The sequence below is a fragment of the Falco biarmicus genome, chromosome Z (genome assembly GCF_023638135.1).
Source record: "Falco biarmicus isolate bFalBia1 chromosome Z, bFalBia1.pri, whole genome shotgun sequence".
NCBI lineage: Eukaryota > Metazoa > Chordata > Aves > Falconiformes > Falconidae > Falco > Falco biarmicus.
In genome coordinates this window covers 41,789,137-41,807,681 of record NC_079311.1, presented here as the reverse complement: position 1 = coordinate 41,807,681, position 18,545 = coordinate 41,789,137, and the positions used below count along the sequence as shown (strand labels likewise).

At 41.6% G+C, this 18,545-nt stretch overlaps 1 long non-coding RNA gene across 1 annotated transcript in view; it reads left to right on the top strand.

Annotated features, from left to right (window-relative positions):
- Positions 1-18,545, top strand: part of LOC130143125 (uncharacterized) — a 101,951-nt gene that overhangs the window by 14,505 nt on the left and 68,901 nt on the right. The window contains exon 2 of the long non-coding RNA XR_008819649.1: positions 3,650-3,731. This is a non-coding gene — a long non-coding RNA (uncharacterized LOC130143125). The remainder of the gene's footprint in view (positions 1-3,649; positions 3,732-18,545) is intronic.

Sequence of the window (18,545 nt, the reverse complement as noted above, 5' to 3'; positions counted from 1 at the left end):
GGAATGAAACACAGTCCTCAGATTCAGGTTGGTGTGCATGTGTCCAGGGACTGGCTTTGCTTCCCTCCTGCTCCCAACCTGCACACACTGTGCGCCTCTTTGTGAAAATACACTCAATAACATCTGTAGATATTTCGCCCTGGAGCAGTCCTTTGGTACAGAGATGGCTTAATTTAAATAAAATAAACCATTCTTTGAAACTTTCTCTCCCTGCCACCCTCGGCCTGTGTAAACCTGATGTAGCTCTTTGAAACTCAGCGGAGTTGCTGTAACTACAGGACAGTGCTGCAGGGAACAGCAAGCACTAAGGAACCAAGGCTACTAAGGAAGAGCAGAGTGGCCCCAGCAGGTGTCTAAGGAAGGAGCACCAACACAGCTGCCTCCACTGCAGTTGCATGGGACAGAAGTGAGACGGGGAAGTCCAACCTGAAAGAAGGAATCTTAAAACTGAGAATTTGGAATTTGGAAGGTGTTTCTATTGTATTCTACAATAACTTCTCCCCCCCCTGCCCCGCCCCCCCCCCATATTTATGAGGTACCTGATCTCTTCTTGGGTGTCATGGAACAGGTCTGTTGATTTGACTGGAACCAGGCTGATGTATGTGAGCGGAGGCTCTGGTTGACTGTCTGCTCAGAGCTTGGCTTGTGGCTGCGAAAGTGTGCAGAAAAATCTGTCCCAAAATATGCTGTCCAGCTGTTTCATACCCCATTTATTAGTGACAGCAGTTGGGACTCAGTTCTTGTCTGCTTTCCAAAATGTGCTACTAAGGAACTGGAGATTAAAATTATTTCTCTTTCTGTTCACGTTTTCGGTTGGTTGACTTAGGTAAGATGTTCTCTTGGAAATGTTGTTTAGTAATATCCACAACTATTTCCAAATTCACTAAATTTATTTTCTATATAATTAAAAAAAATATTAATGACAAATTGGAACCTTATGGACTATTAAAACTCTCTGATATAAAGAAATGTCAGCATGACTGATATACAGAAATACTCTTTTGAAAGCCATTAGAAAGCTGTGTTCAAGTCTTTGAGCTCTTGGGAGAAAACTCACTAAATTGCTTCCCGTTGTCTAATTTCTGAAAATATCTTGCCCAAAAGCAACACAACAGCAGAATCATGCCAGGAATACAAACACCAGGTGAGCCACATGCATCAGCATTTGTGGGGAAAATATCCTTTTTTGTTTGTTATGCAAACACTTTATTAGGTAGGAAGAAGAGAAAACAATAGCTGGAATCTCTAGATGCTCTGAGTAAATTACTTGCTTTGGAAACATTACTGTGTCAAGGACACTAAATCCCATGAAACCGTGACAACCCAAAACATACCTGGCTGAACCAAAAGTAGAAAAGAAAAATACATTTAAAATTTAGTTGGTAAAGAGAGAAGTCATCCCACTGGAGTAATTTCTGAATGATATTTCAATTTTGATGAAAAGCTTTTACCCTGAAATACATACACACAAGGACCCTGGTCTTTCTTACTAACCGATGCTTTCTTCATGTACATTTCTAATTCAGCAAATAAACCAAGGGCTGTGGGGCAGTTTTGCTGAAAGCCTCAAAAATGCTGGGCTTAATTTATTCTTGAGACATAAATGTGAATTATACATGCTTGTTGCTACCTGTGAGCTGGTTGGAGCTGATGGCAGGCTGCAAGTGCTGTGGTGCCAGCCTGGCAAAATTAGAGCAGCAGCAGGCAGCTGCCTCATTTTCTGGCTTGCAGCGGTATGTGGGTGAAGAAAAATAACGTTAGCATTTGGCTAACGTCACATGATGGCTTCCAAAATATCAGTTCAGCAGGCTTCTCTCATCTAACAAAAATGGGCTCTCGCTGCGTATTAGCAGTAACACACCCACACCCACACCCATAATCAGTGGGTGTAAAATGTGAAAAGGACGTTTGCCAGGGAGCTTTCAGATCCAGAGCTGTGAATGGGAACTGCATGCTTGGAACGGAGGCACGAGAACACTCTTGCTGTTTGTGTCCTTTTGTTCCTCTGATATTTTGGGATTTTATGTGGGTGTGATGACAAATCCCCCTAAAGCTTGCAGAACCGAGTCACGGGTTTCAACGCAGGCTACCAGAGAAGGATTGCTCCTCAGAAACACGGCTGTGGGGAAACAGAGAGCAAGCCCTGGTACACGCTGGAAGGATTAAATTGTGCCCAGGCTCCCCTGGCTGGTTACACTAGAAATGAAGGCAGAGGGGGAAGCACTTCAGCCCATTTCCACTGCTGCCCCTCTGCTTATATGTAACTGCTGCTGCTGCTGCCATTGCCGGCTGCTGCCTGGCTGAGAGCCTCACGCAGGGTAGCACATTAGTACAGCTCGTATCTGTACAACTGCATTACCATTTGCACAAAAGCGTGTGCTTCTGGCTTACACTGAGCTGTAGCATAAATGAAAATCTGCTCCAAACCACTTAGGAATGCTGGTCTGGGAAGATTTGTTTTGAACGAGCCTTACTGACAGCAGTATTAGGCCATGCATGTGGCTTCACAGAGAACTTGAGAGATGGAGAAAGCAGGGAGATTTCAAGGCCAGATGGACACATAATAGTTCAGCTGAAAAGAAAGAAAGCCAGGAAGCGGGGTGAGATTTGGGGATGGCAAGTCTGAGAACCCGGCTTGGAACATGGTCCTGAGGAGGGTCGAGCAGCAGAGGGCAGGGAGCACGATGCCACAGACCGCTACTCAAGTGATATTTGTGCTGGAGCACTCCATTAGTCCAGGGAAGGACAGTGACAGAGGGACATCTTGTGAATTTTCTTATTCATTATTATACCAGATTTTGCAAAGAGGGAAAAAAAAAAAAAAAAAGACATCTCTTAGTTATGGAAACATTTCCTGCTTCAACTGAACTTCAATTTAATAACCATCAAAAAGTGAGCTAGGGGACTTGGGTGAGACTCACTCAGCAAGTGAGGAATTTCACATCTGATATTGTCATCTGTCAGTACTAGATAGACTATAGGTCTGCAAAAGAAAAAAAAAATGCTGTCAGTTGACTGTAGATAGAAAAAGAGTAGAATTCAGTTGCAGTGGACCATGCTGCTGTGTTTCAGATTTGAGTGTATTTTCTTTAAACACTTCCTTTAGTCTTATGGAAAAAGAAGTCTCCCATCTTTTTGTTTCATACTGAATGAGAAGTTACTTTGAATTTAACACTTCAAATAAGACATATGAAAGAAACAAAAATTTAGAGAATATTGCTGTTTAGATAGAAATAAAACTGAATCTGTTATGACATGGTTATAGGCCTGAGAGTTTTATTAATCTTAGAACTGCTCTGTAGCACATGATTCCAGGATATACATGATAGTGCTGATATCCAGGGTTTTAAATATATAAACACTGGCGTATGAAAATAAACATAGACTTCCCTACACTTTAGGTCATATTGTGTTTTGCCCAGGCCAGTAGGGGAGAGAAAGGGAGGCAGAAAGAGGAAAATGGAGATAAAGTGATAAAAAAAATTGAAAACAAAACACTAAATAAATAAAAAATACCCCCCCTAGAACTTACAGAAAAATTGAGAGTTGTGAGAGGGGATAAAAAGCTAAATATAAAAAATAACAGAATCCAAGGCTATAGAAGACACTTTTGCATGCTTTCTTTCTGACAATTTTTGTTTTCTTTCAGTAGGAGGAAGAGGAGACTCAAAAGTTGAACCTCAATCCACATCCCAAAGACAGTGACGGGCTCCGGGAATGTTGAGTCTGAGGTGGGTCCTTCTTCCCTCTGGGAAGTCCTGCCCCTGAAAGTCATCACATTATGCTTATAAATCAAGATTATGCTTGCATTGAGAAAGAAGCAAACCATTTCTGACTGTGCTACCAGTGATATAATGCAAATGTTTATAACTAGGATTAAGATAATTTATTTTTTATGGCCTAGAGACACATTATCTAATCTCCAACCCACTGGACAACAACTGCTATTTTTGTTACCTGTTTGACTACTTTATTCCTGATCTCTGTCATAAGCCTCAGATGTATGTCATCTGGAACTGTTCAGATGATAAATTTATTTCCATTTATTTTCTTCTGACACGTACATCTTTGCAGATATTTCATTGTTTTTACTAGTTAAGAGCTGTGCCAATATATTGAGCAGTGAAGACTAATGCAAAGAAATTGCACATCTTCTTATCAATATCTTAATCTCCCTTAATTAGCCTATATAGCCTGTCCAGTCATCAGACCTCTCCCATTTCTTTCACAGATTTGCGGATTCAGATATAACTAAGTGATCTGGTATTGTTTGTTTTTAAGCCTTATGCTATTTGCCATAGAAAATCCAGCTTAATCCTTTTCTCTCCTAGATCCTGCTCTAATTTATGTTCTTGTTTATTGACTTCATCTGTGTCAAATTTCTAAATTCTGAAGACTTTCTCTTTTCCTCAAAAACCCTGCTGCTATCTACTTACATTGATAAGTCTCTTGCTTCTCTGATTTCCTTTCTTATTCAGTGGTGCATACATTTTCTGATTCTGAGTAGTCATCTTCCATATCTAAACTACTTCTTGGGGTTTTACTTCCTTTAAGCTATCAATCCTATGTAACTAACCTCAACCTTCATAAAACATTGCTCCTTTCCTAGTCCTTCCATGCATGGCAACTGTAACAGCTGCTACTAGTCAGTGACGTGAGCTCTCATTGTGGCTGAATTAGCTCCTGCATGTTACTTAAGACTAGATCAAAACTAGCTTCACCTTCTGCTTCAAAACTCCTCCAAACAGCATACACTTTGAGTGTTAAGAAACTGGGTGTTTACTTTTGGGGCCATTCGGAGACCTTAACAGCAGACCATGGAGCTCTGTTATGAAGCTGAAAAGCTCCTTCTTGTTAAAAGGCCTACACTCCTAAGTGATTGAAATCCCCTTTTTTTCCTAACAAAGTAACTGATAGCAGCATCAGGTTGTCCTCCGGCATGTGGAGCCTGCACTGGAGGTAGATGAAATCCAGCCCAGGGAAGAGGAACAGGGTTATTCTCTGGGCTCCAAAGCAAGCGAGTATACTTTCTGCCTCTGCAGCTGCAGTTCTTCCCTTGGCTTCACACTGTCCTTACTCCAGTTCACCCTCTCCTTGGCAGGTTTGCCAGCAGCGGGGGCTCAGCAGCAGGTGCTGCAGCTCCCCAGTCTGCTGGAGGGGCCAGTGGGACCTGCTGCTGTGGGAAGGGAGGCTCCCTTAGAAGGGCTTTTGCGCACCCTATCCACGAGTTAGTAATTCTGTTCTGTTTTCCTTAGTCTTTTCCCTTTCTGTCTGCTCGCACACATCTCACCCCTGCCCCGGCCTCCTGTCCCAGCCAGCCCCTGTCCCAGCCCCCACCACAGCTAGACCACTGGCTTCCAAAAATACTTATGCCCAGTTTCCATGCCTGTATAGCTCTATCTCTGCTCCCCCACTGCCTTCCTGAGTCCCCTTACTCTGTTTTGGGCCTCTGATCGTGTCCCATCACAGCCCACACGGCCAGACACCACCCACTCTCCACTCTGCCTTGCAGCGTCACTGCCAGCTGCCACCTGGTTATCTGATTTGAAACACCCATGCACTTGACATGCCAGGACTCAGCTGGCATTTTAATTACATGCAGCAGTGAATTACAGCTGGCCATTATAATTGCAGATGAGCACACCCTTTCTGCAGAGGCTTTGCTTTCTGCAAGCAGTGATGGATGGATTTAAATCCTTCCTGTCACCACCTCCTAGCTAGGAGGAAGGAGGCCCTGACATGTCTTTCACTATGGTGGATTTGCATGTAGATGTGGGTGTGTGTCACAGAAATATTGTGGAGGCCCTGGAGCTAATGGCCCTATTAACTACTGGGGAAGCTACCCCCAGCTCCTCTAGCCAGCTTCTTGCATCACTGCTGCTGAACATGAACAATGAGCTTGGGTTCCTTTCCCAGAAATCTGTCTTGGTGCCTTGTGAAACCGGTCCTGTTTTGCTTCCTTGTTGAGAACAGCTGATTTAGTCTGGTGGTGCACAGGAAAAGAGCAGGAGCATTTGAGCTGGTGTCCAGCTCATTTTGTATTGTGGACCTTTTGGGGGCTGGGGCTGTGAGGGGTATGAATGAATCTTCACAAAAGCCTTGCTGGCCACACTTAAATGTCCCTCTCATAGGTTGTATATTTCTTGCAAACTTGATTGCCTGGAATTAGGGTCTATTTCCTGGCACTGCTGTTAAGGGTAGAAATTCTTTGGTGTCTGGAAAGCTTCTGCTCTGTGGTTCACGTCCCATCGGCAGGAGCTTGGGGCTGGCCACTGAGGTGCCTTCTGCGTGGAAGAAGTGGCATGGGTGCATTCGGAGCAGAAATCCTGGTGCCATGGATTTTTCCATCCACTGGGAACCTGCTGGGATTCCTCTAGGTGGCAGAAAGTGCATGCCCTGCTACCAGGGCGCTGCCACTGCAAGGGCTGCCAGCTGCGCTGCTCGCCACAGCTCCCCAGCCACAGGAGTTTATGAACTCGTAAGAGTATGTAAGTGAGGGTTATTCTGAGATGAGGATTACATTTTAAGAGTTGCTTGTCCACCAGCAATCTGACTGACAGACCCCAACCACGGAGCTTGTTTGCTCTGTTACCACAAGCTTTTGGTTTCGTGTTAAGGTTAGCCACTAAGCCATTCCCTTCCCTTCACCCTGGGTAATGCCGTCCAGGGTTTGCTTACCTACATAGTAAGAAGAGGTTTACATGTTTTCAAAGCAATAAAGTCAGGCTGTAGCAGGCAGATATAATGAGAACCACATAAAACACTTGGAATCTGGGTGCCTGCTCCACTGGTGTGCTAAAAAAATGTTGGTGTGAGCTTTAGTGGATTTGATTTTAAGGCACAAGTTGAAAGATTGGATTTTTTCCCCTGGCTGTGAACTCTTTATTTCTCTTTATCACAATTCACTTTACGGATGAGCATGAGAACGTGTCCTTCAAACAGGCCTGAGCATTAGTTTGGAGAGTGTCAAAACGCATAAGCAACTGTACTGAGTATGTACTGATGTGATCTGGTCTGACCACTGTGACCAGAAGGGAAGACAAAGCTGCCTTTATACCTCACTAACCCTCACCTGGGCAGGGGCTGACACAAACACTTTGCTCATGCAGGGCCCTTTTTTTGCGGTCTCTGTTCTGCATCCACTAGCAGAGTCTTCTCTCTCAACCTAAGCTCCAGCTTCTCTCCCGACAACTCCCTGCCCTAGCAGGAAATGGCAAGCAGATGATGGAAACCTATGTGCTGCTGAGGAACTCTGCTTTAGCTGCATTATTTTTCTGCAGAAAAGGCCCCTTTGGGCATGAGCTTTAAGTTCTCTTTTCTCCCCAGAGCATGATGAAGAGGACGGGAGAAGGGCTGTGGCTCTGGCTCTGGATCTTTGGCGTGGCCCAAGTTATACAACATACTGCTGTGACATCTGGAGGCTCATTTTTGGCCCATTTCTTGGGATCGTACTTAAAATCCACATGGGGAATTCTTGCTTTTAAGAAGCACTATTCTAATTTCTATTTATTCTGTGACCTCATTTGATTTGAATCATGTCCAATATATCTCTAGCTGCATCATTTACAAGGATGAAGAAACTGTTTTTTTTAATGGTGGCACAGCTTGCTTAGGTGAGCTGCATATTGATAAGACAAAATATTCCTGATGAGTAAAACATCGCTAGAAACTTAAGAACAATAAATACAACTTGTTCTGTGTAGTTAGAAAATGGCATTATTTTCATTGCACTTGTCATTTAAATGCTGTAGTTATTTTTCAAAGTGGTATCATAGAGATCTGTATTTTGGATGGGATCGGTAGTAGTATTATGCACCTGCAAGGTGATCATGAATCTAAAGAGGTCAAAGAGTTTTGCTAGCATTATTTTGGCTGCCCCGCCCGCTGTTCCAAGCAACATCTAGATAACCTAATCCCAGTTTTTGAGTTGTTCTCAAATCTGCAAAAAACTGAATGCTAATGTTCCTGCTCATTTTCCCTCTGCTCTTTACCCATAGGGCAATCATCTATTAATTCCAAAAAGCCTGAAATAAAAAGTGCTGGTTTTGAGTCAGAGGGGAAAGTAATGCTTGTGTTTACACAATGTGCAGCTGCGTGCAACTAATTAATTCAGACCTAACGCAGTACCAGGTCTGATACATAACTCAGTAGCAATCAGACATTCGTGCTGCCTGAAACCAAGCCCCAAACCACATGCAGCTTGCTCTGTTCTGTCCCCTTTATTCGCTTTCCATCTCTGTCATTGGTCAAGACGTGTCTCTCTGATAGGTCATGAACTTGTCAATAACACAAAGATGTTGCAAGTCGTATTATGTTTTAATGGCATTGTTGGCGTTCTCAGGGTTAAATCCTCAGTTTTGAAGGAAAACTCCAAAAGCATGAATAGCAATTTTAAGGCACAGTTACCATGGTCTTTAACTTCGTCTTCATTAACAAGCACTGTGTGCAATACAAGAAAACTGCAATGCAGTAAAGCAAGTTCTTTACCATCTCTTCTATCACATTTCATAGGAGCATTTAGTTTACAGTAGATTAATGTCCTAACCTCTTAGCTTATTACAGTGAAACACATTCAACCCTATGTAATAAGATTAGACAGTAGGAGCTTAACCCAGTGCTAATCTTTAGTAAATTTTCCCCAGTTAGAACATAGGATGAGAGCTAGTAGACTGGAGACTGATTATCTGTTAATGCACAGTAGGAAAGTCATCATTATTTTTCACTGACCAATGGTGAATAAATATTTCTTGTGCCTTACATTTTCCTGCTGCTCCAGCCAGATCTGGGCTTTTAGCTTTAAGAGGATAATAAAGCTCAAATGGTTGGACCACGTTACTGAAGAGGACTCAGTAAGATTCTGGGATAGGATCTGATTACCCTGCATACATGATTAAGAAATGATGGGCAGGTAACTCCAGTTTCTGCTGGAGACAGTATTTCATGTTGCCAGTTGTTCTCATCTGTAGCCCTTTATAATGAACAAAATAATGCCCAATGACTTCAGCTAATTATTCCTGAAACCCCAGTGCAGTAATATGAATTTTTTGCCATTGCTTAGTGCTGCATGTGATCTGAATTTTACTACTTGCCATTGCTTCCTTAGACCTGCTGTTTCGAAATCAGGATTTCAACAAGTTGCATGCAATCCTATCTGCCACAGGCTTCCCTGCTGTCCCTTCTCAGAGGGATGCGTACCTCTGTTGGAAGCCTGCTGTAACCTTACAATCAGGAGGGAGGATGTAATTTTCTAAGAGGTGCATGAAGGACAAAAAGCTAAATTCCTTGTGCATAATTGAAAATTCCCCATTGTGGCTCTCAGAGCAAAGCTTGCTTACCATGAGGCTTTATAGTTCCAGGAAGAGAGGAAGTTAGCTTTGCGTAGTGGGAAACCACTGTGGCTGTGTAATAGTCCCCTTAAAGAGGATTGCATGGGTTTTTTGAATTTTTATATGAAAAATCATCTCAATAATAAATTTATCATTTTTCCCTGGGCCCACATTTTATCAAAAGCCTGCAGTATAACAAGGAGTTTTTCAACAATAGGGAAGTCATTTTGTCAGTTGAACATGCTATGTAATTAAAGGATTAACATTTTCTCTGAAATGCAATTAAAACCAGAAATGGGTCTGGAGTTAATGCCTTCATGGTTAGATGACTGTCCAAGGATTTCAAGGTATAAAATTTCATTGGGAAATGTGCATTTTGGCTAGAGCTGTGCAAAATACTGCTGGTGAAGGTATTTTGGACTGAAATATTTGGAAAATTTTCTGTCAGAATTTTGATGGAAGGAGACTATTAGAGTAAGAATGATGTGAAAACCTGGAAAGAGGACAAAGAAACATGTATTTTCCAATCCAGCAACACTTCAGTCTCCTACTGCAGACAGTGATCTCAAACCCATACATATACTTACTGGCATATGCATTTACCTAAGTTTGAAAATATGCAAATATAAACTTTGAGAAAATACACCTTTTCAGTTTTTACATATTCAACATGGCAAGTCTCCAGCACTTGACAGTAATTCTATGTAACTCATTAATGGGGCAACAGGCATGTCTGAATATCAGCCACCTGCATGTGAATTTCTGGTTCTGCCCAGAACACTTTGACATCTGTCAGTCCTAGCAAGGCCATGTGTCTTATTTTATGATGGCCTTCATTATGGGCTGTAAATACTGAGACTAATTTTATCTTTCTTTTCATGGGAAATTAAACCTCTTGAAATAACCACTATAGATTTAGAGAAAAGAGTAGCATGGAAACGCATGTATATTTAAGGTGAGGTGTTTCTCACAAAGATTTCAAGAAGTTTTTTTATACTCAGATAACTAGCATCTTTTTAGTTTTGTGGGCCCTGTAGTAAATTGCAGGATTAACTGGTGAGCAGCTATTAGCAGAAGACTGCATGCACGCTCCTGCCCAGATTACTGTGAATGTCTTACGTTTCCTCTGGCTTTTGAATATTAACATGGTGCAGCTTCCCTGTCGCCGAAATAAGGACACCAATGGGCCATATCATATGCACAGAGATCTCATGCTATCACTTTTTCTCTCACTTCTTCTTTTGCCAGTGCTTATGTCACCACCACTTCTTTGCCACCAAGGTTCATGACTTGAATGGTATCTTTATGCCATCTTCTGCTTTCCGTGTAGCCTTACTTTTAGCTTGACTTGTAGCCCTTGGGGCTGTACCTCAGCTCTTGCAGCTTCCTTCACTCTGGAAGAGGCACCTTCTTTCTCTTTTTTTCTCCTCTGGCAAAGCAGTTGTCAGGGCCTTCCTTGGCCCCTCCTGTGCTCCCTGCTGCCTCCTTATGTCCCATCCATGCAGAGCTCCCTAGGCCCAGGCTCTTGGTGATGCTGTGGCTCATGGCTCCCCTTAACTGCCACTCTCATCACATTGCCTTCTGGAGTGTATTTGCTGGCCTGTCTTAAGTCACCATGGATCACAACATGGGTCCACCATGGGTTTTGATGTACATCACAGGGTCCAAGCTAGTTCTGAGAGGGCTGGTTTGGGGATCAGAAGCTCGAGTCATAACAGCTCAGGGCCATCTCGTTACACACCGCTGCTCCACTTACCCCTGTCAGAATTTGTGCTTCCTTCACAACTACACTTGCATGCTACTTTATTATGCTGTGCTGACACACTTTGCACTCAAAATGTGTAGCTTTCTTACTCAAGGCCTGGAGAATTAGCTCTTCTGCTTGTTCGGTGGTGCTTTTTACTGTTGCATGTCTCCCACTCAGTTTGCTCCATGACTTGTAACTGACATGCAGTACCAAAAACATGAAAAAAATTCTCTGTTAACTCCAAGAAAGTTTAAAAGATTGTCATAAGGCTGGGCAAGTGAAGAAATACATGCACTTTGTTTGTAGAATGAGATGTTTCATTCAATCCCTTTTTTAAAATACCAGAGCCATTAAATAAAACTAAAACTGAAGTAAAATTGAAAGACTTCATTTTGGAATTATCAGAATGCTTTAACTACATCTGCTGTCTTTGCACTAAAAAAGGCTCCAGGCATAAAACTCCAGTTAGCTGTATGCAGTAGAAGAGCTTGCACAGTGATTTGTGTGCCTGCTTGTTGCAGAGGTGTCCTTTCTGCTATCCTCCATCCCCATCACTAAACATGAAACACCTGTGGCACAGTTTCAAATGGTCTTGGCTTTCCCTCAAGCCTTTGCCTCAGACCAGCTTCTGTCACAATGTCTTATGTTAAAAAATGATAGCTTAAACCCCAGTCATTTTAGGAACATTTTGTTTGCAATGTTTTATCTTGCAACAATGCATTTTGTATGTTCCATCGGTCCTTTGTGTATATCTTGTTCCAAACAAACACTCTGCAACAGGGAAGAAGTCTTTGGATAGATCCTATCGGTACTACACCATCATTTAAATTGAAATATTAGAGTAATTTCTTAATATTTCAGTTCCTTATCACAAAGACAGATGTAGCCTCAACATGAGTGGAAATCACTGGCCCACTGCTATGGAGTGCAACATGCTCTGCAGGAAGGGCTGCATGGCAGGTCAGGTGTTCACACACAAACTCAGACATGTGTACACTGCTGCTCTGCAACACTGCAGACTTTCCCCAGATTTTTGGAAGGAAAATGCATATGTGCACTAAGGAGAAAGAGAGTCTTGCATAAACTGCCCGTGCTTTCATGGCAGACATTTCATTGCACTACAGAATTGCATTAGAAGAACTAGCACTGGTGGGGGGAAGGCTTAAGACCTTTGTTGATATCCTTTTTTGGTTAAACCTAGGCCTGCTTACTTCAATAAACAGAGGGGAGCCTAGTTCTACATTCTTTCTGCTTTTATATGAGTAAAAATTATGACACTTTATAAGAAAATTATAAGCTTCTGTTACCTCCTTTATTTTCAATAAGAAGTTCTAGTTGTTGTAGAAGCTCTTCAAGGAGCCTTGGCAGATAAACAGACCTCACATTTCCCCATTTACTTGTTTGGAGGACCTAATTCGGTGTAAGAAGTCTTTGTATACAGAAAGGAACAGAAAAAGCAGCTGATAAAGTTTGTGAAAGGTTAGCTGATGATTCCACCTTGTTCCATAATTTTGGTGCAGATCCATGTGGCTGCTCACTTCTAAATCTGAGACAGCCTAAGGGTTTAGAGGATAGACAGCAGTTTTACTTGACTGTGTCCAGACAGACACAGACAAGAAGGATTACCTGTGCAGTCCTAATGCCCTCTAGACAGGTGATTAACATGGTGCAAGATAATTACTTCTGACATCTCTCATTGCTACTTGAAAGAAACAGGGCAATGGTCTGGTGGAGTTGTGTATAGATCATGATCATGTGGCTCCTGACACTGCTGCAGTGTTCCTTTTGCTCTGCTTCATCTCACATTAAAGCCAATGGAAAAATTTCTGCTGGCTCTACAGGCAGCCAGCTAAGACCCTTCTGGAGAAAAGTCTTAGAAAGGAGTTATGAGACAGAAGGAATAAACCAGTTCCAGCACCCTTGATTTTAATGTTAGTGCTGGGTAATTGCTACAGCAGAAAATCTCCCCCTCACACTTTGTGCATGTGATTGCTAGACATGGTTTTCCAGAGTATTGCTCTTGTGTTCTGAGCTGCTTCCAAGAAGGGATAGTCTGCTTTTTTGCCATAGCAACTTCAGGATCTGCTTCTGGTAGGCTGGAACTGTGTGGAATCACTCTGATTAAGTTTCTAGCCAGTAAACAGCATCAGGTCAGTCTTAGCAAACCAAAACCCAGCTGTATCGACCGAGCCAGTCTACCATAAACTCCTTGCAGGAATTTATGTGGCTGCTTACTGTATTCAGACATGAAAAGAATACACAGAATTCAAGTTCTCTCTGCAACTTTGTGGCTCGCAGTAGTGCACGTCATTCCTGGTTTGAGCTGTGATAGTGCAGCTATGAACAATGCAAACATACTGCCAAAAATCCTGGCTCAGGTGAGGCTTCTGATGACCAGTGAAGGTGTCTGGGCAGTGGGGTCTATAATAGGGCTTGAACATGTCCTACCTCCCAGGCTGAGGCTCTTTGGCTGAGAAGAGCCACTGTGGGGAGGCTGGAGGCAAGGGGTGCCCCTTCATCCCCAGGGAGCTGCATATCGTCAGGAGTGCTCACACCAGCCTTGCAGCATGGCTGTGGACCAGTACCCATCAATCCAGACCTTGATTCAGACCTGCTTCTGTGCCCCGGCAGAGGTCTGGAGATGCTGTGGCAGAAAAAGAAGACTCTCCCTTCCTGGCAGATCTAAAAAAACATCTGGATGCATTGCAACAAAATCTTCGTGTGTGGCTACTGAACCATCCCTGGTGGTTGGAAACTGTTCCAGTGACTCTCACATCTTCATGGGGATGTGAAAAATAATGTTTCTTTCATCGTTTTTTGACACTACAGAGATCGGTCATGCATTTTGAATGTCAGCTTTCTGCTAGTATATATTGAACATAGCTTTGGGCTTTTACTTCACCACAAAATTATTAACCTGTATCCATACTGGGCCAAAACCTATATTACTGAAACTGTACAAATACACTGTAATGTAAGACTACTTCAGAATAAAATGGTTTCCAAGTGGCTGAACTGGCTAGGATTGATGGGGCCAAACCATTAGTGTGGACACTGACTGGTAAACTATATTGACCTAATTTAGGCTAGGGTAATTCCTTCTGGTTCAATTTAAACAATTTTAAAACAAATGTAGATTGAATATTAGGAGCTGAATTCTACTCTAGAAGTAGGATTTTTCAGCCTTTGAACCATTTTTAATAAAGAATCTGTTCTTTGATGTAGTTCATTAAAACATGTAAAGGGTTTCCTTTCTGCAAACTTTTTATTCTGAAAGTGAAATTTTGAGCCTGGGAGGGTGAGGTGAAGGCTGATTTACCTCTTTCAATATGGAAATAGCAAAACACTTTTAATCAAAAGGAATTTTGCCTACATCTCCAATGGGAAACATTACTTTGCTCCATCCAACATTAAAAACTTCTTCATAGCTGTGATGCTTCATGGAAATTGTAGTTCAGCTGCCACATGACACCTCCCATCTGCCAGGACATTCTGGTGGGTTGCGTAATGGAAACAATCCTTCCATGATACACCATGAAGGATCAGTCAGATTACAGTGCCTAATAAGTAATGCAACACAGTTACATAGTTGCCATGTGGGAGCAGGCAGGTCATACAACTGAAACACAATTTTTTGAAAGCCAGAGTTTGGCCATAGTTTGTGGTCAAACTGCTTCCAAATGAAACATTTCTTCCTGGTTCAACATGCTGAAATCTTTTATGTAAGTTTTCCCAAGACAAATTGTTGATTTTCAGCTCTGTTCAATGTTTGAAAAATCACGTAATCAGCTTGGTATTTGGAAAAAAAGGAAGCTATTGCCTTGGAAAAAAGGCAGCTCGATCTATTTAGTAAAATGGCAACAAACTGTTTTACTTACTTCTCCTTGACTCTTACAAGAAACTCTTCTTTAATCTGGCAAGTTAAACTCATAGCTCATAGCATATTATCATTCCAGTAATACATCATTTATCCAGGCACAATACTTAACTCAGGACTGAGTATAATGCAGAGAAAGAGAAACCATGAACTCATGAGATGGGGAAAATGTGTTCCCTAACTTCAAGAAATCACATGCTCTGCAAAATTTAAAACTTAATGGATAGCTATCAACAACTGCTGTTTTGCCTGGGTAGAAGAGGTACAGTTACATCATGTGGTTAATTTTAATGAACTGCACAGTAAAGTGAAAATAGTGGAGTCTCTCTTTGTTATTTACACGTTAAACTCAACCGGGTGCCTCTAGCTGAAAACAATGTTCTTAAACATTGCTCCTAGTTATTAATATAATATATGTAACCTAATGCCACAAGACTAATTTCTTAACTATTTACACTACCTTTACAGTAATTTATCTTTGTATTTTTTATTGAGTTTGTGTAAGATAATCTCTTCTAGAATATCTTAAAAAAGCAACTAAAGTATTAATTGAAGCATTTCAGAAGTGCAGTTTACCAAAGATAACCTTCACTTTGCTGAACCCTCTACCACGTGTTTGGTCTACATCCGTCTTTAAAGGAATTTGCAGTCTCTGTGGAAGAAGGAATAGCAAGCTGACTCATAAAATTGTACAGTTTTCCAAGATGGTTCACTAGGACTGCACATCAGGTGTGTTATGTGGCCCTTGGCCCTCACTTTCAAGGTTACCCAAGACAGCAGCTCCCAAGATTCAGCTGAAGCTAGGTTTTAAATGTACAGCTGGTCCTTAATTGTCAACAAATTAAGTAAACACCAAGAGAGCGTAAAGAGGTAGAAATAAGCAAAATGACTTGAACAGAATTAATTCATGCCACATAGGAGCTGTGCTTATGCTTTCCCACCTTGTTTTTTGTGGTTCTCCTCTTGCTGCTGGCAGTTTCTGCCTGGGCACAGAAATAACATGTCTGACATCCCACTTTGATGGCATTTCTCATGTGGCCAGAGAATGTATGGGTCTGTGGCACACCGTTCATTCATCATGGTGCAGGGGGTACTGTTTTGTGTGAACTGCGTTGGGTAAGCACCAGGATCACAGGGTGTTTTTCCAATGCAAATGAAATGCTGAAGCTTAGATTATGGCAGGTAGGAGATCAGATCTGCTGATGCCAGCAGAGCCTGCAGGAAGGGATATGACTGAGTGACAAGATGTGCCCACAGGTTTGTGCTGGGACCCCTACTCTTTCTGTCTCAAGAGCATTGTTGCATGCAGGAGGTACATACCATACCCTCGCTGTCTGTCCCTGAATGTATCAGATGTGGTGTGAGGGTTCATGCCCCAACACCTGTAGCATGCTTTTATGATGAGAAAGTTGCTCTGCTGGGATTCCAGAAACCTGTTCACTTGGTCCTGCAGGCAAATAACAGCTAAATGAACAAACCATTGGACAATAACAATAAAGAAATAACCTGGTACCAACAAAAACATTATGGAAATCACATGTGATGCTCATGGGTAGTCAGAACTTGGAAATGGAGGTACCTGATAAGGAAGATTAAAAATATTTGTTAAAAAAACTCTCTGGTTAATAGGGTTGGGATAAGGAGAGGAATTCTAAAAAATTTCTGATGGTAAAATGGTCACTTACGACATACAGAATGGAAGATGTTCATACAGCTCGCTCTAGCTGGAAAGAGGTTTTCTAACCTGCTAATATTGATTTTCTTATAAACCAACCCTGAGAGAGTAACAAAGGACTAAACATTCTGATTTAATGCTAATATTTGAAAAAGCAAGTAAGATAATCACAGTGTGTATACAGCTGGGTGGCCTGGTGTGGGTTTTTAAGGAAGTTGCAGAAAATTTGTTACAGCAAATCATTTAGGATAGTTTTTTGATAACAAGCCTTGTAACATAACCTTGGTGTCTTTTCTGAGGAAATTCGATTTTTGAGAAAGATGATAGTGCTGGAAGCTTATTGTCATGATGATTGTGTTTCACCATCATGGCGCAAAACAGATCTAGGGTTTACTCTGTGCTACTATGACATCTGCCAGTGAAATGTGGGGGGACTGGCAATAGCCATTTAAGCAGTTTGGGAGCACATCAGCCAGTCTAAGTTCTAGTGCCTTTTTATGCAGAAAACAGTGGCTCCCAGTAGACTGACCAAAGTCCTATGGAGCCAGATCTGGTATGTTTGTGTCCTATAGTCAATCAGCACAGTTAGGGTACTACAGAGCCTACACGAGCTTTTCATTATTAGTGTTGTGTTGGTAGCAAAGAGAAACAACAGAATATTTGACTGAGTCCCATTTGGTGTAACAGATAAAAGAAACACATTCCAGACCTAGCACTGTATTAAAAACAGAGAGTATAACAGACATGTATTAAAAGTCTCCTGAAAATAACTGAAAATAGAGAAACTGTGAGCTAGAAGATCATTCCTGGTATGCTTCTCAGACATCTGATTTTGGTCCAACAATGCTCGATGATTTTTCAGTGTACTGGAAGAACTTATGAAACCCAAAATGTGGAATTTATAAATAATTGCAAGGTTACACCTGTTATATGCGCTGATAAGTGTCAGTTGGCAAACAGAGCAATATGTCAGTGCTGGACTATAATGCTAGAAAACCAATAAGGATAGAATATCCTTATAAAATATGGAACCTCCCCCTGTGGATCAATCTGAAAAATACAATAAAACCCTATTAAGTGGCCCTTGAAGCATGTAGTCTTATGGCAACATAGCAGCTAGGTTTGTGAATGCCATTCTTCATTGCAGAAGCAAGAGGCAATCACAATAGGAAAAGGGGTATTATCTCTGTCTCCAACATGAATAAGAGTGTTACCAAAGTATAGACCTCATGTCCTCAATTCAAAAAGGACACAGAAACTGGAGTGTGTTCAGGAAAGGTTTATAAGCACAACTCAGGGTCTATAAAACAAACCTGATAGATTAAGATTTAAGAAAATTAGTCTGTTTTATTTATCCAAGAGAAGATTTAGAACTGAATTAATTCCAGCCCAGAAATACTTATATGGAAAAATGCTTCACATAATGGCAGAGTCTGATTTAACAGAAAAAATCATATTGATGTCAAATGATTGAAAGCTGGAATAAGACAAGCAGAAAAATGAAATTCAAATCTTTAAAAGGGAAACCACCTAAGCTTTGGAGTGATTTGGGTATTGATGTAGTGCATTTTCCCCCACCTGATACTTTTGAATTATAAATGGATATCCATTCCGAAAGATATGTGTAAAGCTCAAACAGAAACTATGATCGCAGTGCAGAAGTTATTGGGCAAGGTTTTCCTGGTTTGGAAAAAATAAGTCTCTGTGATCCTAATGCTCCTTTTGGTTGTCTGTTTTTTTTTTCTGTTGGCCACATGAACGTGATGGTAATATAGCTAAAGAGGATCTATGGTTAATTTGTAAGCTTAAAGGATCTTCTAGGTAAAGTTATTCTAGAATTCCATCTCTGTTGCCTATACAGCATTTTATGAAACTTTGAAAAACAGCTGCTCTATATTTCCAGAGCAGGACCAGCTGAAA